This window comes from Dreissena polymorpha, chromosome 6 (assembly GCF_020536995.1).
Source record: "Dreissena polymorpha isolate Duluth1 chromosome 6, UMN_Dpol_1.0, whole genome shotgun sequence".
Taxonomy (NCBI): domain Eukaryota; kingdom Metazoa; phylum Mollusca; class Bivalvia; order Myida; family Dreissenidae; genus Dreissena; species Dreissena polymorpha.
Window position 1 is genome coordinate 105,329,784 of NC_068360.1, and position 11,661 is coordinate 105,341,444.

An 11,661-nucleotide genomic window follows, 5' to 3' on the forward strand; every position below is an offset into this window, starting at 1 on the left:
ATATTTGCCAAAATAATATTACTAATAGTAGTAGCTTCTTAATTGTAAAAGTATTTACTTGTTTTTCTAGACATCAAGGTTTGTTAACGGAGAAATGTTGAATATCTTTTTTAAATTAAGTTTGCATATATTCACTGACAATGAAGCGGATTTATGCGAATCTTAAAGCTTACTTTGATGTGTCTGAATAATAAAATCTCTAGATTTATTAAATTATTACAAAAACTGGAATGGCCCAACTCTCCCCCCCCCCTGCCCCTTTCCAGCAGCAATCTGTACTACTGTGTCTTTTGAAAATGTGCTATCGTTGATATTCAATGTAAAGAAACTCAGGTTATAAACAGCCAGCAATATGCATATTAACTACAATTCCATGCACTCTGTGCTTGCAAAAATCTAGATAAATTGATATAAATGGCGTTAATAATGCTTTGGGGATGATAGCATTTTCTTTTCAGCTATGATTTAGGAAGTACTTGTTAATGGTGCAATGCGAAAGTCCGCAACTGTCCGAAATCCCCTACCCTCTCCAAATTTAAAATTTAAGTTTTATTTTCCGGTTTAAACATAATAGCAGGAAATAAATGTTCATCGATAACGATCAAACACACGCAATTCGGTACTGTAGTTCCGCGTCCACTGAAAAGCTTCCACAGATATAAATCTGAACAAACAATTCATTGCATGTTACAAGCATTCCAGACCAAACTATGACGGGCGTAACATGTCAAATCCTGCATCATCATGACAGCTTTTGAATGTTATCAGAAGCATCAGGACGTTAGTTCAATTTCCTTGAGTAGATGGTTTGTTGACCAAACACACAATAACTGTTCAGTTACTGACATGAGATGCTTTAAACAAAGAACTATTTAAAGTAATGCAATACATTAATTCTCAACCTGATTATGATCAAAAAATGAATAGACCGATTTACAGGCCTGGATTGAATATGGGTTGATAAATCAGGAGCGTAGCCAGGCATTAATTTATTGTACTCAAAATAAACTTGGGGGCCCGGGCACCTTTAGAGAGGGCCCCGGAAACTACGCACAAATAGAACATCGGCGGACCCTATGCACAAAGGATATGGTCTAACACGTAACAAATGCACATTTCAAATGTCAATGTTTTCAAACTTTAAACCAATCAAATAGTGATTGCTATAAATCTACAAGCAGTAGAACAAAAGCATAGTTTCTAACAGCAACCTCTGAATATTTACTGATTGCAATGTTCATCTCTAAATAATTGATTATTAGCAAAAATGTCAACAATCCTATCAGGATCAAGCTCCATCTCCCTATACGCGTTCAGAAGGCCCAAACCAGATAACCTCTCTGTCCCCATAGTGCTCCTTAAATAGCTCTTTACCCGCCGCATTACGGAAAATCTTCCCGCGGTTGCAGTGGAAACCGGCATGACCGTTAGTATTGCCAAACACGTTCTTACCAGGGGCATCGGAAGTAAATTGACATTAGGGCGGCGGAGGGAGTGGATATGGAAGGGGGTATTCCTCTACCGTTGGTGGGGGTCCGGGGGCCTTCTCCGGAAGTTTTTTCAATTTTAGCATCAAATGTGTATTCTGGTACGTTTTTATGCCTGATACTTGACCTAATGCACGTCTACTGCAGGCATATTCTGAATGACAAAAGTTGTAACAGACAGACAGACATGGAGAAGTGATCTCTACTACTATACTGCTAATTATATTAATAATAATTTTACTAGTTTTAATAGTAATGATAAAACAATTATAATACATTTATAATGTTTATATTTACCTCATCGTAATGGAGCCACGTGTGACTGGAAAACCACTTTGGGTTGAAAGAACGTTTGTTGAAATTCGTTGGTTTGTTGGAGTATACATATTGACATGACACAAAAAGTGGTAAAAAAACTTAAAATAAGTTTTTTAGAATAATCGATTTACTTTGAGTTATTACAATTAATTCAGGTCTCTTGATGTATTTTTAATTTTGTGATAATAAAGGACTATTGGATATCGGCACATTTGTTTCATGTCATACTTTCCTTTATATTAATAAAAAGCAAAGGCTTAGATCATACCGACAATTAAAGATTCCCGGGTTTTATTAATTAATTACCTTGCTTCGTGGTATTTTTAAATATACGGGTATTGAAATGAAAAAAATGAAAAAAGGTATCTGCCAAAACTTCATTTTTTGCCGAAAATATTGCCGCCCCATCTCCGGTGCCACTGGTGTTTATTGTTGTTGTAAATATACTTTCCTTGTCAGGTGATTATGAACCATTGGACTACAATGTATACAATGAGACAGGTAAAAAAATGGCTTTGCACATGCATCAAGTGGAATTAAATTCATTACTTTCTTACTGATAATTTTCCTCTAGTTTTTTTTTTCAAAGATTATTGTTCAAAATGTTGAAGCATTATAATCAAGTGAAAAGCTGTGATGACAACTTATGCCATTCTTATACTCTGATGCAAAATTTGAAGTAACATCACCGTCAAATCTGAATAATCATAATTACTGAAAAATTCAATTTGTACAAATCTCAATTAAAATCAGACACTATGGTTGTTTTCATTATTTATGAAAAACCTTATATTGGAACATAGAGTTATCGAACATATAAATCCTTGTTTTATGAAGAGGAGTCTTACATTGACATTAAAGCTGTTACAACGGGGCTGTTATACTTATAATGCTTTGAATTCACTCCAATAGTTAAATAAGTTACCCATACTACACAAAGACGCAGAAATAGAGCTAAAAGAAAATATAAGGGAAAATAAGGCTTAAATCATGTGCATAAAGTGTCGTGCCAGATAAGCCTGTGCAGTCAGCTTTTGTGAGTTTTTGTTGTTGAAAGGACGTCTCTTCTAATAGCTATTTTAAGCCGAAAGTGTTGTCCCTGATTAGCCTGTACATCCTATTTTGGCTATTCTGGGACGACACTTTTGCACATGCATTAAGCCCCATTTTTCCAGAGCATGTCTCATATATACCGTTTCTATAAATTGAGAGTCAAAATGTGACAAAAAATTGGCAGATACATAGACTCTTGGGAACATTTATTATTGCAATGACAGTGTGAATGCTATGTGAATGATAGTGATGTGCTGTCAAGCTTGTGAATGTACCTTTAACATGCATACATGTTGGTGTATTTAAAAAGGCTAGTTTCGTAGTTTCATTTCATCGTTCCTCAAAAAGTTGTAACTCTGTTGCTCTGGTATCTTCCCTACTATTGAGAAATTAAATGGTAATTAAATTGAATGCGTTTTAATTCACTTTTATTATTGTTTAATTTGAGTTACAATGCTACTAGGTTAAATTTTACGTACACGTAAATGTATCACGAATATTGCTGGGCTAAGTGTGAGGTTGAGCGCTCTATAACCGGTTTAAACCCCAATTGATTTACATTGACCGTTCCAAATCGGTGACCCCAACTTTATTCTTATATTTGTTTATTTTGTTTTGTATTGTGCTGTTTTGTACTGTTTTGGCAATCGGTCACTTGCCTTAAATAAAGGTCCAACTAATTGTATATAATAAGAATTCAATACTGCTCCAGCAGCTGGAGTTACACTTCTTTATATTGGTTATTGTTTGGTTTTTCAGTTGACGGTCAGACCTGCAAGGACCAAACATGGCTGCATTTGATTCAAGTAAGTAGAAAGTAGTTTTTTTATCTTATAATTAATTAAATTTTGTTATTATAAGCTATTCTTACAAGTTATGCAAAACAAGCCGAGCTATACGACAGCTTTTCAGATACAATACTGTATACCGTATAATTATCAAATCAAGCTTCCAGTCTCCATAATGTAGGAATTACCAAATAGTTTATAGATTCACAATAAAGAAATACAGTACAAAAACCAAATTATCCTGATATGACTGCATTTTTCGGCATAGCTGTTTAACGTCACTTTTGACCTTACCTGACCTTTGTAAGTGTACAATAAAATTCAAATAAAATTTCCCGCGGCTAGACACGAATGAATACACTTCATTTATTCCATTGACTGATTTGAGCATACCACCATAACATTGGAAACATGACCGCGTCTTTGTAACACTGTTTTACTGCGTGTTCAGCATGAAACAATTTTATCTCTAATGAAAAGGCTTGATAGATAGAACAGTTTTACACTCAACTCTTGACATCAATACACTTTGTGCGTGCACTTTTTATTTTCAGAGGATTTCCAGCGCCAGAGCGTTTGTACTTAAAGGCTATGTTCACATATTTAGTAATTACTTCCATATTCCTGTCTGTGTATTAGTATATTTAAGGTCATAAAAGTATCTTTTTCGCTATCCTTATATTCGTTTTGGCCAAACCATTTTAAATTGTTTTCGAAATTGAACATTTAACATGTAAAAGTATAAAGTTTTAAACAAGCCGTCGTTCCATCAGTGGAAGCGTGGCCTCACTTTAATGCATCGCATTCCAACCCGCAAGGTATCAGGGTCAGTTTGCGGCCAGTAAAATAATCGTTATATAATATAGACGCTACCGCGTGAACTAGGTGAACTGGAATTTTCTTTAGACCAGAAATATCTTAAATGAAGATATAATTATGGTATGTCAATAATAGATTCTTAATGTGTTTTCAACAATACCATGATAAATATTATTTTTGATTAATTTAACAAGAATTATTCCACCATATTGACTAATGTATTAAGCATGAGCGCGATGATTCTCGATACTGTTTATAATTGAATCAAATAGCAATGCCCGACAAACCACTAAAACAGTTTTGTTCGAAGAACACGCGTATAAATATTTACTAATATGTACGGATATTTCGCGTGTGGCCGGTTGACTGATATGTTTTAATTTCATGTCCATTCTTCTTTTTGTTTTCTGTTTTGTATCTATACTTTATGACCAGCAATATGTAATAATGTAAAATAAGCCTCGAAAACTCCGCGTAACATCCCGTACTGCGTGTGATGCAGCTAAGAACTGCACAGAAAAAGACATTGGCTATCTTTGAGCTCATTCATTGAACTTTTTACCTTTTACCAACTCCAACCACAATCAACGCCGTATATCTTTTTAGATTTTTCTTGTTTAAATTGCAGTGTATTGTTACTATAAATTTGTTTATTCAATATCAAAAACTTAATTGCCATTAAAATGAACAATTTCCAGATTTGCAGGCATTTATGCATTTTCAGCTGAATTAATTTTTTATTTAAACTGCAGAAATAATGAAAACATCACTATCATACTTGTGATTTATTTTTTTAAGAATTTTCTTCAGTTAAAATAATAGCATTTTCACTAAAAAAAAATACATGATATTGCATGACGTAATGCTTATCCCATAATTCTATGTCATATTTCTCTTAGCCAAATGAATATATTTGTAGACCTATCAAATTTACATAATTCATTTTTATAGACCAGTTAGTTTGATAAACGTATCTACGAGATTCAGATTTACACAGTAAACATACCTGTTTACATACTAAGCACATAAGGCAGGGCACCCTTTTGGTTATTTTATAATAAATAATTGTATAGCTTTAGCCGAATAAAGGTTGCATAAACTCAAAAATTTTCTTTTAATTCATTTAGAGGTCTTTAAAAGGAATACGACCCCAAGAAATAACATTCTCGTATCAGTTAGAGCACATGAAAGTTATCGCCACATTTTGGTACACACTTTTTAAAGGCTACGGCTCTTTCCCACTAGGGCAGTTAAAAAAACAAGGTGGCAAATGTACAGTTCTAATCGAAAGAAAACAATATGTATGTCATGCGCAGATAAACATGCTTTAAAGCATCAAAAACCTATGGTTTATTTACCCCAGCATTGTCTGTGAATGTTTAATAATTTATTGATTTAACTACCACCAAGACTAGGGTTATTTCATTGCAAGCGAAAGTATTCCAGTAGTGTGCTATGGCATGCGGTTCGACGCATAATCCCAAGAAACTAGGTTTTTCATGACAACCTAGGTTCTCAGAATGAGAACCTAGGTTCTCGCTTGAAGATTGCACATGGCTTCCAGGACCCAATTTTTTATTCGATATCCTAGGTTTTCATGAGAACCTAGGTTCTCATGAGAAACTAGGTTTTTCATGAGAGCCTAGGCCTCATTTGAAAACCAAGGTTCTGGTAAGAACATCGTCGTACATATGAACAAGACGCGGTCACCGACGGCTTATGCCTGTTGTATAATCCCAAGAAACCAGGTTTTTCATGAGAACCTAGGTTCTCATGAGAAACTAGGTTTTTCATGACAACCTAGGTTCTCATGAAAAACTTGATTTATGAAATCCCAAGAAACCAGGTTTTTCATGAGAACCTAGGTTTTCATGAGAAACTAGGTTTATGAAATCCTAAGAAACCAGGCTTTTCATAAAACCTAGGTTCTCATGAGATACTAAGTTTTTCATGAGAACCTAGGTTCTCATTTGAAAACTTTAGTTTACGCAAGATAACCTATTTCTCATGAGAAACTAGGTTTTTCATGAGAACCTAGGTTCTCATAGACACATATAACTTAGGTTCTCATGAGAAACTAGGTTTTTCATGAGAACATAGGTTCTCATTCTGAGAACCAAAGTTCTTGTTTCAGATCTAAGGTTTTCACAATAACCTAGGTTCTCGACAGCTTTACGCGTCGTTCTCTCGGTTATCCTAAGTTTTCATGAGAACCAATGATTTCATTCTGAGAACCTAGATTCTCATGAAAAACCTTTCTTGGGATTATGCGTCGAACCGCTTGTCATAGTGTGCATGCCAAAATGGTAATTGTTGTCCTTCTCTAAAGATGGAGGGTTAAATGGCGATGCAACTTTGTGTAGGTTATTTTGCTTTCCTATGTCTATAGTTTTACACATTGCTTTAGGCATAAAGGGTAAATAATTGTTTTATGAGATTAAATGTTTTCAGAGCAAGAATTGTAGATGTTTAAAAGCATATAATTGTGTGGTTGGCCTTAATGTCACTCAAAGTTCTAAGTCAATAAAACATAGTTTTTTTCTTCTGTTTTTCCCTTAATTTTAAAATTATCCATGAAACGTGATTAAACAATCTCAAAATATGTACAGTGTTCTTTCCGTTCAAAATCGGGTCTGATATAACGTCCCATTTCTAACTGAAAAAAGTATGTATTTTTCCCAAAAGGGTCCTCCAAATTCCAAAGAGTTTTTTTTAGATCTAAACATTGACAACGTTCATCTCCCATCCAGCTGTATAAGTTCAACCTTAGTAAATATGATACTGAAAACACTGTAAATCTCAATGTTGAAGATTTTTTTAGCAAAACAACAACAATACTTATACACCACTTTTTGTAAAAATGTCACGAATTTTCCCCATCCAAAGGGATCCGGCTCCATTCCCAAAATGGTGAAAAAAGCAATACTGATTTTGTAAATTGTTTTGACTGTGAAAGTAAGTGTTGTATATACATGTATATGTATCTTAATATTTCAATTTACAATATCCTTATGTATTCAAATTTCTCTGGACTTTCGAAATAAATGTGATCATTTTTGATTTGTTATTTTAGTTATTAAAATGTATTCTAATCGATAGCCATTCGTATCATGATTACACCAATATAAGTCTCTAAACATATTTCATATAATCAAGAGATGAAAAATATGTTCTATTTACATAACATTTATTCGTCATAGTTTGTTATAATATTACCTTCTTATAATTCATATTGGTTAAATATAACTAAACAATGTTGCATTTCTGCACCAAGATATTTTTTATCCCCTGCTACAGGCGGAAGGATATCTGTAACCCTACGAATAAATGTTTCTGTGTACGTGGGTTCTTTATAACTCTTGAAACAAAATAATAAATGAACAAAGACGTTCCTTTCAGGTAAAAGTGTATTATTATTATATACTATCTTCCGCTCATCTCGTTACACATATCAGAAATAAATGTCTATTTGATCGTATAGTGGTAATCAGTTCTTTAATTCATTACAGTTATTTTCACAAGTCCAGTTTCTTAGATATATTAAGATATGTTCTTCTATATACCAGTTACCTTTCACAAGTCCAATATAATATATTTATAAGATATGTTCTTCTAAATATCAGTTATCTTTCACAAGTCCAGTTTAATATATTCAGTAATATATTAATAAAAGAACAAAACGAAACGTGTTACGAAAAGCGAAACAGTTTAAATCCAAATTTCCACTGCACTCCCTTGACGCTACTTGGGATACTTGACAGTTTCCTCGAAAGAATGCGCACCGTTTAGGAAAAACGTCGGGTTTATATACCGACTGGTCACATTTTGCGACACCGTGAGTTTTGAACATCTGGTTTAAGATAGTAAACAGAACTTTTAATCATCTTGTCAGATTGTTTCTATATTGGTTTTAGATGTAAACAAAACTTTCGATCATCTTGTCTGATTTGTCTAAATTCACATCCCAACCATGCTTTCAGGCAGTTCGGGAACAATTGATATCGCAAGTAAATGCTTTGACCGATGCTTTGACCGGTAAATAACCATTTGTTCGGTGCGTTCGTGCGGGTTTAAAGTTCAACTTGAACTTTCATAAATGTTCAAAAAGTTCATTTGCCTAAAGCTATACAGTTCACTGCGTGAACAAAAGTGTCACATATCGAATTGACGTTATCCGTACTGCACAGTCTAATCTGGTATGACACTTTACGCACATACCTTTAGCCCAGTTTTCCCAGCCCTTGTTTGTGTTTTCAGTATCCGTTCATCATCAGGACGGATTCAGGGCCGTGCTACGGTTCACTCTTGAGGGCTTCAATAATACTGGCACCGCCTCGGTAGTAGTGTCAAACAAGTAAGTCTTGCAGCTGTGGTCGCAACTTATAAACTGATCGAAAAAGAACGATAATAAAAATTAGCCTCGCTCTGGGAAAACGGGGCTAAATGCATGTGCGTTAAATAGAAAGTGTCATAAAAGCGGAAAGTGTCGTCCCTGATTAATTTGTAAGGACTAATATGGAACGACTCTTTACGCATTTGCTTAGTCCCATTTTTCCAGAGCTAGGCTGTAATATATTTTTAACTGGTTACATACAAATATTATTGTAAAAGCAAAATAATACTCCTGATATAGAAATATATGTAATGCAACAGTAATTATTGATTATTTATAGTGAATTTGTCTTATTACATTAAGTGCTTCGTTAGTTGCATAAACTGGTCATTTGTTACGACCCAATTTATCACATTGTTGAAATGTTATCAGTTGTTAATTTCGTGCTCATGGTGAGCTTTTGTAATCATCTGTGTTGTTTATTGCCTGTCGTCAATTATGATATGTACCTTGTTTAAAATCTAAAAGCCGCATTTAGTGTCCAAACTTCATGAAACTTAGTCAGAAGATTTGCCATAAAGATATCTTGACCAAGTCTGACACTGGGATATGTGAGGTAAAAAAACTAGTTCACTTGGTAAAGTTAAAGACATTTTTGTCAAAACTCTGCAGGTCACATTTTTAGTCCAATCCTCTTGAAATTTCAGTTAAACATTTGTTCTGATGATATATTTTTTGAGTACAAAAATGGTTTCGCTCCGTTTTATAACATAGCCAACATCCGAAAGGGCCAAACCTAGAGGTATGTAACTGAAACAGAACTCTTGCTGCTGTTTTAGCACGCTGACGGTTACTGCAACCCATGGGCATGGTAACAGGATCCAAGTGTACACATTCGACATCACAGAAAAGCCTGAAGTGGAGGTAATGTTTTACAAAATTCTTTACAAAAGTCGCTTAAAACAATATCATAATATAGTGAAAACATGTTTGGGGATTTCAAAGACAAAGGATGCTTAAATCAAATGCAGCTGGTCCTAGAACGTGGGATCTTGCTATCAAGGTGATTGCTCTGCCAAGTGAGCTGCTTACACATCTTATCTCAAATGTTCCTCAAGTTCAGTACAATTGCAAATCGCTGCAATTGTCTGTTTACTAGTCGAAATAGTCTAGGTCGTCGATGGTAAGCTTCTATATTGTCGGCCAGTTTGTCTAAGTTATCTCGCGGTTACTTGTACTTACCCACCTAGAGAAGCAGGGTATGTTTTAACTGGGTTTTATGAGATCGTTTTAACATACCGAAGTTTATACAAACGCTTACCGACTAGTTACCAACAAGTTACCGACTTTTAATCGCCGGTATGTATGGTTGCTGCATGGATTTCCTAAACAGGATTTTTAGCTCACCTGAGCACAACGTGCTCATAGTGAGCTTTTGGGATTAGCTTTTGTCCGTCGTGTGTCGTCTGTCGTAAACATTTTGCCTTGTTAACACTCTATAGGCCACATTTATTGTCTGATCTTTATGAAACTTGGCCAGGAGATTTGTCCCAATAATATTTTGGTCGTGTTAGAAACTGGGTCACTTGAGGTCAAAAACTAGGTCACTAGGGCAAATTAAAGAAAAAGCTTGTTAACACTCTAGAAGTCACATTTATTGTCCAATGTTCATCAAACTTTGTCAAAACATTTGCTCCAATATTATATCAGCTGAGTTCTGGTCAGATGAAAAACATGGCCCCCAGGGGCGGGGCAGTTTTCCTTATATGGCTTGGTAAAACCTTGTTAACACTCTAGAAGTCTTATTTGTAGTCCAATCCTCATGAAACTTTGTCATAACATTTGTTCTAATGATATCTCGGCTGAGTTCTAAAATGGTTCCAGTTCGCTGAAAACATGGCCACCAGTGGGCGGGGCATTTTTCCTAATATTGCTATAGTAAAACCTTGTTAACACTAGAAGTCTTATTATAGTCCATTCTTCATGAAACTTGGTCATGACATTTGTCTCAATGATATTTTGGCTGCGTTCTTAGATGGTTCCAATTCGTTGAAACAACATGGTCGCCAGGGGGCGGGGCAGTTTTGCTTATATGGCTATATTAGAACACTCTAGGAGTCACATTTATAGTCCAATCTTTATAAAACTTGGTCAGAACATTTGTTCATATGATAGCTAGGCAGAGTCTGAAATGGTTCTGGTCCATTGAAAAATGTCAAATTTTGCAAAAAGTAAAAATGGTGGTAAAACCAATCAAACAACAAGAATTATTACATATAAATCGTATTTGACCTTTCATTTACTTATCCTACTCTTTATAAAACTCATATATACCTGTGCTTGCATTGTTGCAGTTAAAAAGCAATGAGATTATTGTGTAACACTCCCTGGAAATTGGCCCCAATTAACTGGGCACTCCCATCAAAGACCTTGTCTTGATGTCAGATGAATACCATTCATAAGATAGATTAAAACTTAAAACGTTTGAGGCCTACAGTTTGCAGTCAGTCAGTAGTGTGTGATTATGAAAGATTAGTGATTTTAACAGGTTTTTTGTTGTTGTTTCAATTGGAAATATCATTGCAAGGTGAGCCTGAAAATTGTTCCAGTTGTTTAAAAACACTATGTCAAAAATGTGAACAATTTGGTAGTAAAAACCAACCATTTATCACATCTTTAACGTCTTTGGTTAAGAAGAAAAGTTGTTTTTGTAGTTGTTTATGGCATATATTTTTTGCGCATTTTAATTACAAATAGTTTGACAGTTGTTTTGATATGACAAATTTTCCAACATTGTGTGTTTACTGCTATATTTGCACACATTTGTAATTCTGAGAAAGATCAAGTGATGTTTTGTTCCTTA